This window comes from Sorghum bicolor, chromosome 9 (genome assembly GCF_000003195.3).
Source record: "Sorghum bicolor cultivar BTx623 chromosome 9, Sorghum_bicolor_NCBIv3, whole genome shotgun sequence".
In the NCBI taxonomy this organism is placed as follows: Eukaryota; Viridiplantae; Streptophyta; class Magnoliopsida; order Poales; family Poaceae; genus Sorghum; species Sorghum bicolor.
In genome coordinates, this window is record NC_012878.2 from 50,390,911 (window position 1) to 50,402,290 (window position 11,380).

General features: G+C 44.4%; 2 pseudogenes; both read left to right on the forward strand.

The window, feature by feature from the left end:
• LOC8058494 lies at positions 1,713-4,934 on the forward strand (annotated as a pseudogene).
• LOC110430470 lies at positions 5,040-6,339 on the forward strand (annotated as a pseudogene).

Below are 11,380 nucleotides of genomic sequence, written 5' to 3' on the forward strand. Positions count from 1 at the left end.
CGAACGAGCTGAGTACCTCCCAGACGCCTCAAGTGTCCAACAGATTTGATCATCCTCATCGTCTTGCAGCTGCAGGTGCAAGGACTGTATGAGTTGCCACATGTTAATGTAATCCGAGATGAGGTCGTTGTTAAGGTTATGTTAGATATCCCTAATCCATGTTGCGTTGTGGAGCGCCTTAGAGACAGTCCTGTATTTCCTTTTGCTATGGCTGTACAGACGTGGGAACTGCTTGGAAAGCGGCCGTCCCTGAGCCCTGTTGGAGTGCCAAAACAATGCTCTCTGGCCACTTCTGATTGTCACTATTGTTGCCGCTGCAAACAGCGCCAAGTCTGAGTCATCTACCGGCAACGGGGTCCCATTCCATGGCCTCTGCGGATTGGACCAAGCAAACCAGAGCCATCTGACTCTAAGTGCTCTGCTGAATTTCTCAAAGTCTAGCACCCCCAGTCCTCCATATTCGATCGGCATTGTTACGTAAGGCCATGCGACCTTGCATTTCCCTCCTGATACCTCACCATCAGCTGCCCATAAAAAACGTCGGCGTACCCTGTCCAAGTCTTCAGTAAATTGTTTGGGGACTTTGATTGCCGATAGCAAGTATGTTGGCTCTGCACATGTACTAGCTTCAGTCTTCCCATGCTTAGGGGCAGCCCCAGGTACTTGATTGGGAACGAAACCCATTGGCCATGAAAGGATCGTAGAGTGGCGTTCAGGTCAAGTCCTGTGCACCTTATCGGCGCAACAATGCACTTTGCCATGTTTAGTCGAAGGCCCGTTGCATTTCCAAAATGCTCAAGAATCCCAAATAGAGCAGTGACCTCTTCTGCCACTGGGTTTAGGAAGATAACCGCGTCATCCGCATATAGGGACAGTCTTAGGTTGGCATATCGCCCACGTAGGGGGCTGAGCACGCCGTCTTCGGTTGCAGTGTCCAAAATCCTTTGAAGTGTGTCAATTGCAATGATGAATAGGTACGGGGATAAGGGGTCTCCTTGGCGCAAGCCCCTTGCATGACTGATTCGGTTCCCTGGTCGACCATTTAGCATGACAGATGAATGTGATGATTTGAACAGGAGGCTAAGCCACTCGCGCCATCTGTGACTGAATCCCCTTTGCTGCAGCAGTTCCAGTAGATACTCCCATGACACCGTATCAAAGGCCTTGGAGATATCCAGTTTAAATAGCAAGGCCGGTGTTTTTGTCCTATGATAAGCTCTGGCGAGGTTGCGCACATACATGAAGTTATCCTGTATACATCTTCCCCTGATGAAAGCGCTCTGGGCCTTTGAGATTAGCTTGTCAATGTGGGCTGATAATCGGATGGCCAACATCTTGGTGATAAGCTTTGCAAATGAGTTAATTAAGCTAATTGGTCTGAAATCCTTTGCTGACTCACAGACCACATCCTTCGGTATGAGGACAATGTAGGCTGCGTTGAGATGTTCCAGCGGTCCAGCCCTTAGCTGGTAGAAGGAGTGGACAGCCGCCATGAGATCGTCCATGATGATCGGCCAACAAACCTTATAGAACGTCCCATTGAATCCATCTGGGCCGGGGGCCTTCTCACTAGGCATCTCTTTGATCGTATTCTTGATCTCTTCCACCGTGAACGGTCGGTCCATGTCTGGATCGTCAAGGACAGGAAGTTGCAGTCTTTCCCAGTCAAGAAGAGAGCTTCTGTCACTCCTAGAGCCCAAAATACCGATAAAATGGTGTTCCAGTATGCCCTCCTTCTCGGAGTGATTCCACACAATGCGTCCGTCGTCATCTTTTAAGTAGGCAATGAGGGTTCTTTTTCCTCCTGTTCTTCGCTTTCTGATGAAAAAATTTTGTGCACGCATCGCCCTCCTTGATCTGCAAAACACGTGAGGCCTGTCTTCTCCTAGATCGTTCCACAGCCGCCCAACCCAGCACTCTTGTTTTTAGCTGCACAAAGAGCTAAAAACAAGAGTGCTGGGTTGGGCGGCTGTGGAACGATCTAGGAGAAGACAGGCCTTGCGTGTTTTGTAGATCGAGGAGGGCGATGCGTGCACAAAATTTATGGATATACGAATAAATTTATGCAATAACAATATGTACTTAAGATCATAAATTATTTAATATGTAGTGAAACTTAATAAATAAACAGAAACATAAAACTTATATCACTATTCGGACATAGTACATACACACAACTTATATAGACATAATGTTATGTAACAAAACTTACTATACCAATATTTAGGCATAATACAACATAACCAAAATGTGTTATATAAGTTATTCAAAAATATATGTTAATATATGAACAAAGGATTTTTTTGTCAACAGCAGTCAACCCCCCCCCCTCCCTCCATGATTGCTGATGTGGTGCCAGGCTCCACCTCCACCTATCATAGAGGGTCACACCCCCCCTCCCCATTTATTGTGCATTCAAGCCACAAGTGAAGATTAGTGTAGTTCTACTCTCTTAGGAGTGTAGTCTAGTGAGAGTTAGAGTCGAGTAGAGCTTGCTCGAGGTTTTCGGAGTTGTCTTCTGGAGAGTCTGATATAGCTCTTGTACCTTTTCTTTCTTAGCAGACTTAATCTTCCTTTACTTTACTTAATCTTTACTTTGTGCAATACTTATCATAGTGTTGTTATGCTCTATATTTATCATACAATTACTACATTTAGATTGTGATCCAAGCCCACACGAGTACTACGACCATATCACCTATCATTGGGTGCTCTAGTTGATCTTGTGTACATACACAATTAGAGTAGTGAGAGAGAGGGTGTAAGTGTTGTGTTGTAACACCCCTGGTGTTACGAGCTCGCTTAACACCTTGCTTAAAGCCTAAAAGAAATTAACGAAACAAGTTTTTATGTTTAACTTTCACGAGCCTCGGATAACCCACTTTTGCGATTAAGAGAAAACCTTCCGGACCTGATGAGTGAGTCGCTGTATGTAAAAATACGCTAGTGAGATCCTAATAATAAAAATAGAATAAGTGTTTTAATTGTTCGGCATGGAAAACAATCTCTGCAAACACCAAAGCAATATAGTTCATGATTAGAAAGTTTGTTTTTTGAGAATTATCTTGTGCGAAATAATTAAGCAATGCCTACTAAGTTTGTTTTAATCAGTTAGTGTAAAGTGTAGGCCTTTGCTTCAAATTCTTGGTAGTTGAAAGTAACAAGGTTTAGACCTTTTAAAAATTGAGACAAAAGAGCTAATGGTTGTTAGTTGTGACAGAAATCCAGAATTCATTTAGTGCGCATTGCAGTTACTTAATAATATGTTAACCTAGGGGCTTCTATACAAAAGGAGCGCAGCCAGATCGTAGCAGGCCTGTTGGGCCAGCCTGCTTTGCGCGTGGGCTCCTCTGTGCACGCTAGGGTGGAGTTCTAGGCCCAATTGGTTGCCGACGGTCCATGGTGTTTTCTAAATGCTTTTTCCATTTTAGTTTCTGTAGTAAACTTGTAGATTCAATATAACATCTTGCGGAAATCCAAAAATAATGAAACCAATTTTATTAACTTCCTAAAATCATGATCTATCTACTGGTATAATTTATACATAGTATCATAGTGTTCTCAAGGGTTCTCTAATTAATTAAAGTGCTTAATAGCGATGATATATCAACTTGTAAGAATTTTGAGGACAAAATGATGATAGTGCTGACCATGAAACTTTTACAGTGGCTTTGAAATATTATTATATGCTAAATGTAATTTTGTAACTCTAGAATAATTAGTTTGTCATAATAGTCAATGAACCCTAATATAGATTAAATAATAAATAGATTAAGCAACACCTTGGACTTGTTGGGAGATAACGTTAGCTCGGTAATGTGGATGCGCATCTAGAACGTCAGTCGTTGAGCTAGTTTGTTAGCATAAGAGGCGAATCCATATTTAAGTTGTGATTCCTGTTATTTATTTATGCCTCTGCCATTACCTCCGCGAACACTAGTACAAAAATCTTTTTGTTGGCACCTTGTTTTTTTCAGAGACGGTTCACAATTTCATGACACCACTAGAAAAAATTTTGTGGGGCCATCAAGAGAACCGCCCATGTAAATGCGTTTATATATGTGGTTCTCTTAACTCACTGCCTATATAAACGGTTTATTTACACTTGAGGTTTACAATAACAATCGTCTGTGTAAATGGTATTTACACAACGGTTGTCTTAACAACACCGCCTGTTAATGTACATTTTTATACAGATGGTTTGTATAGAGGTCCGTCTTTATTAATTGTATTTACACAGGTGGTCCTCATCATAATCTGTCATGGGGTCACCAAGACCAACTATAGCATGGGGTCGTTGCTGTGCGTGAGCAGCTGCTTCTTCTACGCGCTGTGGATCGTGGTGCAGGTGAAGCTGGGCAACGAGTAATTGTTCCACTACTCGAGCACCGCCCTGATGTGCATCATGATCTCACTACAGTCCACGGTGTTCGCGAGCTGCTTCGATAGGGACACCTCATAGTGGCGACTCAAGTTCAACATCAGGCTACTCTCCTGCGCATACTCGGTCTGAATGACGTTGTTTATTATTTGGCTGGCTGGCCGGCTAGATGTGAGCGCATGATATGCATCCGCATCTCGTCTGGCTGCAGGGCATTTTGGCGTCGGACATCGCACTGGTGATCATGGCGTGGTGCGTGAAGCAGCGCGGGCCTCTGTTCGTGTCCATGTTCAGCCCGCTCATGCTGCTGATGGTGGCCGTGCTGAGCTCGCTACTGCTGGGCGAGAAGCTGCGCCTGGGCACGGCACTGGACGCGGTGCTCATCGTCATGGGACTCTACGCCGTGCTCTGGGGCAAGGGACGCGAGGCGGCGGTGGAGGCGGCCAAGGTCAAAGTCAGCGACCACCCCGCCGCCACCACCAAAGACGAGGAGGACAAGGACGACAAGCAGCACGTCAGCGCTCTGCTACCTCCCGCAGCAAACTCCGTCTGATCTTAGATGTGATCGGTCGGACGGCGTGACAACGCTATGTTGTTGTTGCGCCTTGCCGGGTACCGTAGTCACCATGCACATGCACCCCTTTAGCGACGGCGACACATGCACGGGGTGAACAAAAAATAAATACTACTAGACCATGAAACTTTTACAATAGCTTTGAAATATTATTATATGCTCACTGTAGTTTTGTAGCTCCTAGAATAATTAGTTTGTCATGATAGTCAATGAACCCTAATATGGATTAAATAATAAATAGATTAAGCAACACCTTGGGCTTGTTGGAAAATAACGTTAGCTCGGTAACGTGGATGCGCAACTAGAATGTTAGTCGTTGAGCTAGTTCGTTAGCATAAGAAGCAAATCTATATTTAAGTTGTGATTCCTGTTGTTTATTATACCTCTACGATTGCCTCTGCGAACACTAGTATAAAAATCATTTTTGCTGGCACATTATTTTTTCACAGGCGGTTCACAATTTCATGATGTCAGTAGAAAAAATTTTGTGGGCCCATCAAAAGAACCCGCCTATGTAAATGTGTTTACACAGGTGGTTATCTTAACTCAACTGCCTATGTAAACAGTTTATTTACACTTGCGATTTATAATGTGTAAATAGTATTTACACATGTGGTTGTCTTAACAACACCGTCTGTAAAAATATATCTTTTTACACAGACGGTTTATATAGAAGTCTGCCTGTGTTAATTGTATTTACACAGGCGGTCCTCATTATAATCCGTGATGGGGTCACCAAGACCAACTACGCCATGGGGTCGTTGCAGTGCGTGAGTAGCTGCTTCTTCTACTCGCTGTGGATCGTGGTGTAGGTGAAGCTGTGCAACGAGTACCTGTTCCACTACTCGAGCACCGCCCTTATGTGTATCATGATCTCGCTGCAGTCTGCGGTGTTCGTGATCTGCTTCGACAGGAACACCTCGCAGTGGTGACTCAAGTTCAATATCAGACTACTCTCCTGCGCATACTCGGTTTGAATGACGTTGTTTATTATTTGGCTGGCTGGCTGGATGTGAGCTGAATGACATGCATGCGCGTCTCATCTGGCTTCAGGCATCACGCTCGTGATCATAGCATGGTGCGTAAAGCAGCGCTGGCCTCTGTTCGTGTCCGTGTTCAGCCCGCTCATGCTGCTGATGGTGGCCGTGCTGAGCTCGCTGCTGCTCAGCGAGAAACTGCACCTGGGCACGGCGCTGGGCGCGGTGCTCATCGTCATGGGACTCTACGCCATACTCTGGGGCAAGGGACGCAAGGCGGCGGCGGAGGCGGCCAAGGTCAGAGTCAGCGGCCACCCCGCCGTCACCATCAGAGAGACGAGTAGGAGGACAAGGACGACAAGCAGCACGTCAGCATTCTGCTACCTCCCACAGCAAACTCCGTCTGATCTCATATGTGACCGGTCGGACGACGTGACATCACTGTGTTGTTGTTGCGCCTTGCCGGAGTACGGTAGTCACCACGCACATGCACCCCTTTAGCAACGACGACGCATGCAAGGGGGTGAATAAAAAATAAATACTACTAGACCATGAAACTTTTACAATAGCTTTGAAGTATTATTATATGGTCACTGTAATTTTGTAGCTCCAAAATAATTAGTTTGTCATGATAGTCAATGAACCCTAATATGGATTAAATAATAAATAGATTAAGCAACACCTTGGGCTTGTTGGGAAATAACGTTAGCTCGGTAGTGTGGATGCGCAGCTGCAGTCATTGAGCTAGTTCATTAGCATAAGAGGTAAATCTATATTTAAGTTGCGATTCCTGTTGTTTATTTATGCCTCTACGATTGCCTCCGTTCACTAGTACAATTTTTTTTTCTAACACCTTATTTTTTTCACAAATAGTTCACAATTTCATGACGCTAGTAGAAAAAATTTTGTGGGCCCATCAAGAGAACCGCCTGTCTAAATATGTAAACACAGACGGTTCTCTTAACTCAACCGCCTGTATAAACGGTTTATTTACACAGACGGTTTACGATAATAACTGCCTATGTAAATGGTATTTACATAGGCGGTTGTCTAAACAACACCGCCTATGAAAATGTACCTTTTTACACAGGCGGTTTGTATAGAGGTCTGCCTGTGTTAATTGTATTTACACAGGCGGTTCTCGTTATAATTCGCTTGTGTTAATTTTGTTATAAATACCCTTCGTCCACCTCTAGACAACAACAGTTACTCTTGTGAGCTGTGCAGAGTGGCGGTCCAGACAAGAACAGTTTCCAAGGGAAGGTTTTGATCTTTATTTCTTTGGTGAGAAACTTCCAAAAGGTTAGTTATTGATTGGATTATTAGGGTCGCAATTGGATTTTTAGTAAATGAGGAATTTAATATCACCTGGAGTGATTGGAGTATGGTGCCAGAAGTGAAAAGGACCACTTGATGGAATCGCTTGTGCACTCGATTTATTTTCCCGGAGGGTACAGAAGTGTTGGCCAAGGGTTATGTCATGAAGCAGTTGGCAATATCATTCCAGGGATATAGGCACGATATGAATAAAAAGTGGTTGCAGAAGGGGCGGGACCTAACGAAGAGGTACCCTATCACAGAGGCTCAGTAGACACATTTTTGCGTCATGAGAGACTCAGACGATTCCAAGGCTAAGAGCAAAGCTGATGACGACCAGGCCCGATCTTCCGAGAGGTAGATGGTAAATTTAATTTGTGGAGATCTCGACGTTGGTGATCCGGCTTTAAATCAGACACGATTCGAACCCTGCAACCATTACACCACTGCTCTGTTGGTTATCAACCAAGCACAACTTGATTGACCTCACCAAGAAGGCTGTTCTTGCAAGTGAATCGAAGAACATAAGCAAGAAAATATAAAACACGCAATCTGAAATTGCAAATATGAGTTAACACGAATACCAAAGAGGTTTCAAGAATTTGGTTCCAAGGGACTAATCGACACAGTGGAGGAGATCAAGAACGGGGGCCTAGATCACTCTAAAAGAATTGGTTACCATAGTTACAATAAATGATTCAGTTTCTCGATGGAAAACTAAACTCTAATCAAAACCCAAGTCTAATAGCGGCAGCTACGTGGAATAATAAAGAGAGGCGTTCTAGGGTTGGAGGCAACGAGAGGGAGGCACCCACAACTTGGGCTTAAGGCCCCGAACTCGATACATGGCCAAGTTAGCCCAAAACAGGTGATGCAACACCTTGTCGTGGTCACACAGAATAATCCACGAGAGATCTGGAGCTGGGACCAGATCCAAAACAACGGCGGCAGCGTCCCCTTTCTAACGTGTCCAAGATCATCCCGTTTCGATATCGTATGAAGAAGTTATGATTGAAACACTGATGATGTGTCTGCTGAATCCGAGAGTGACATCGTAGCTGAGTTAGAGATGAATTGCAACTTGGAAAAAATGATGGTGTAGGCGTGTCTAGCGTGGCAATGTCCTGATCATCCTCCCCTTCTTGAATTAGAGTCGTCCTCGACTCCATATTGGCGATGTCTTCATCATCCCCTCCTTCGAGAATTAGATTCGTCCTCGACTCTTTCCCATCAACGAACTCCTGCAAAATGTTAGTGACAACAAGCAATACATAAGACATAATAGGTCGACAAAATATAGTATAATATGGTGCATCTGGTTTATCACATAACTCAACAGTGGCAGAAGTTGTAGCAAGTAAAGCACCTCCTTGTAACTTAATCCCATTATTTTTATCAATGTCTATTGGAGGTTTATTGTTAATCTCTTTAGCATGTTTAACAATATCCATAGGTGACAAAGGCAGCAAAGTAATTTTCTTGTTCTTATGCATGAAAGCTTATGTATTAGTTCTACCATGGTGTAAAGCATCATTATCAAATTCTCATGAACATCCTAACAAAATTGAACAAGCTTGCATAGGCACAACACCAAAATCAGCGGTATCATGATAACAACCTGTGAAGAAACTAAAACAAGCTTGCATAGGCACAACACCAAAATCAGCGGTATCATGATAACAACCTGTGAAGAAACTAATGCGGGCTTATTTAGTTACCTTAGTCTTACCACTATTATTGAACCACTAAAGTTTATATAGATACAAATGTTGTCGTGTGGTTAAGCCAAGCTTCTCAACCAAATCTGAACTCACCAAGGTATTGCAACTCCCGCTGAAAGAGCATCTAGGCCCCTAGTGATTTCGGTGATTAATGACATTATTGATTACTATGACTAACGTGTGTTTTGCAGAGGCAAAGTCATAGGTAAGGTCATGGTAAATAGGTACTCGATGGACAGGGACGTACATGCCTACTTAATAGTGGAAATCGTTTCGGTTTTCAAAGGATGGATGGACATCGTCAAGACTGGACTAGGTCTAAGTGCCATATGGTGAAGAAGGGCACTTAGAGTAGTTTAGGACTTTGTTTTACTTTGACTGTACTATTAAGAGGAGCTTTGATCTAGTAGCTTTAGGCAAGGCTTTAGGTTTAGGTGTGGTGCACACTTGGTAAACCTAGCACTAGGCAGCTCAGAGATAGTCCTTAGATCGAGAGAAACCAACTTCGTTTTGGAGCGATCGCGTTTCGACGAAGTTTGGGTGCCCAAAGGGGCACCGGACGCTGCACCGGACGCACTCACGCTAGCACCGGACGCACCGGGTAGCGTCCGGTCCCGTACCCAGGGAGCTTGTAATGTTTCCCTGAGCACCGGACGCACCGGGTAGCGTCCGGTCCCATGCGCAGGGAGCATGTAATGTTTTCCCGAGCACCGGACGGTGCACCGGACGCTGGAAGTTAGTGTCCGGTGACCTGTCAGAGAGAAGTACAGTTAGCCGTTATGAAGCACCGGACGCTCGGTGCAGTGCGTCCGGTGCAAGATAATGTGCGTCTGGTGACCCCGTTTTCAGTGGAAAACGGTTGGCCGACCTTTGGACTTTGTGGATAGTATTTATACTCCTCCACCTCGTCCATGAGAGGTCTCTTGCCCATTTGAACATCAGAGAAACTTGTTGTGGAGAAAGAGAGTTGCAAGAGCCTAGAGAGGATTGAGATTTGAGTGATTTCTTGAGAGAATCCTTCTCTAGTGAGTTTCAAGAGTCAAGTGTGCATCCACCACTCTCTAGTGCCTTGTTTGGGTCAAGTGAGAGTTCTTTGCTTGTTACTCTTGGTGATCGCCATCACCTAGACGGTTCGGTGGTGATTGGAGGCACGAAGACCATCCGGAGTTCTTGTGGGTGGCTCGTGTCAAGCTTGTGAGCGGTTTTGGGCGATTCACCGCGACGGAGTGTCGAAGAATCAGCCCGTAGAGAGCACTTGGTCCTTGCGCGGACCAAGGGGGAGCAAGACCCTTGCGCGGGTGCTCCAACGAGGACTAGTGGAGAGTGGCGACTCTCCGATACCTCGGCAAAACATCGCCGAGCACTTTCTTCCACTACTCCTTTACATTCTAGCATTTACTTTGTGCTTTTACATTCTTAGAATTGCCATGCTAGAATAGGATTGGAGCTAGGTTGCAAAACTTTTATCCGGTAGCTCTCTAGGACACTCTAGGCACAAGGGGTTGAATTGGAGCTTATAGGTTGCTTAAATTTTTAGAGAAGCCCAATTCACCCCCCCTCTTGGGCATCTTGATCCTTTCACCCGCTATCAATGACGGTGAGAACACAACAACCCTGCACAATAAGATACATTTGGAACAAATTGTGGCACTGGATCTTCATCTCTTCTATTTGTCCCACACGTGAACTCAAAACACGCTGCACAAGAAGGCTACGGTAGCCCGCGGAGGCAGCCATGGAGTCAATGTGGATGGCGTCTTTGTCTTGATCGCCCTCAGAAGAATCTGCATCAATGTTAGCAGCAAGGGCTAAATCATCTTCAACATCACTAGCACTTACATATCTATCCTCGGTAGCAATGAAAGCACGACGACTAGGGCAGTTCTTCATGACATGTCTCATGCCTTTGCATTAGTGGCAAATGATTTTAGAACTAGGCAAGAAGGAGCTAGTAAAAACACCCAGAGTGGCACCTTTCTTCACCTGTGGGGGCTGCACATTAGACAATTTACTTACCCTAGCAGAAAATGCAGGTGTAGATGGTTGTGGTGCAATAGAAATCTTGGGCGTCTCTAGCTTGGAACGTTGCTGAAAATTCCTCTCAGTGTTAGAGCTGAAAGACTGGTGTTGTTTGCGTCCCTGTACTTCGCGTTCTGCCTTAATAGCAAGATGATACAATTGGAAAAAATTATGACATTCTTTATAATCAAGAATGTTCTGTATATCATGATTTGAACCACAAAAAAATCTAGCACTAGCATCAATATCATCTTTATTGACACCACAACGTGCTAAACCAATAAGCAATTCTTGATAGTATGTTTCTACTCCTTTATCTCCTTGTTTTAAAGCTTGCAGTTTAAGACATAAATTACGTTGATAATAAGGAGGAACAAAACAAGATTTTATA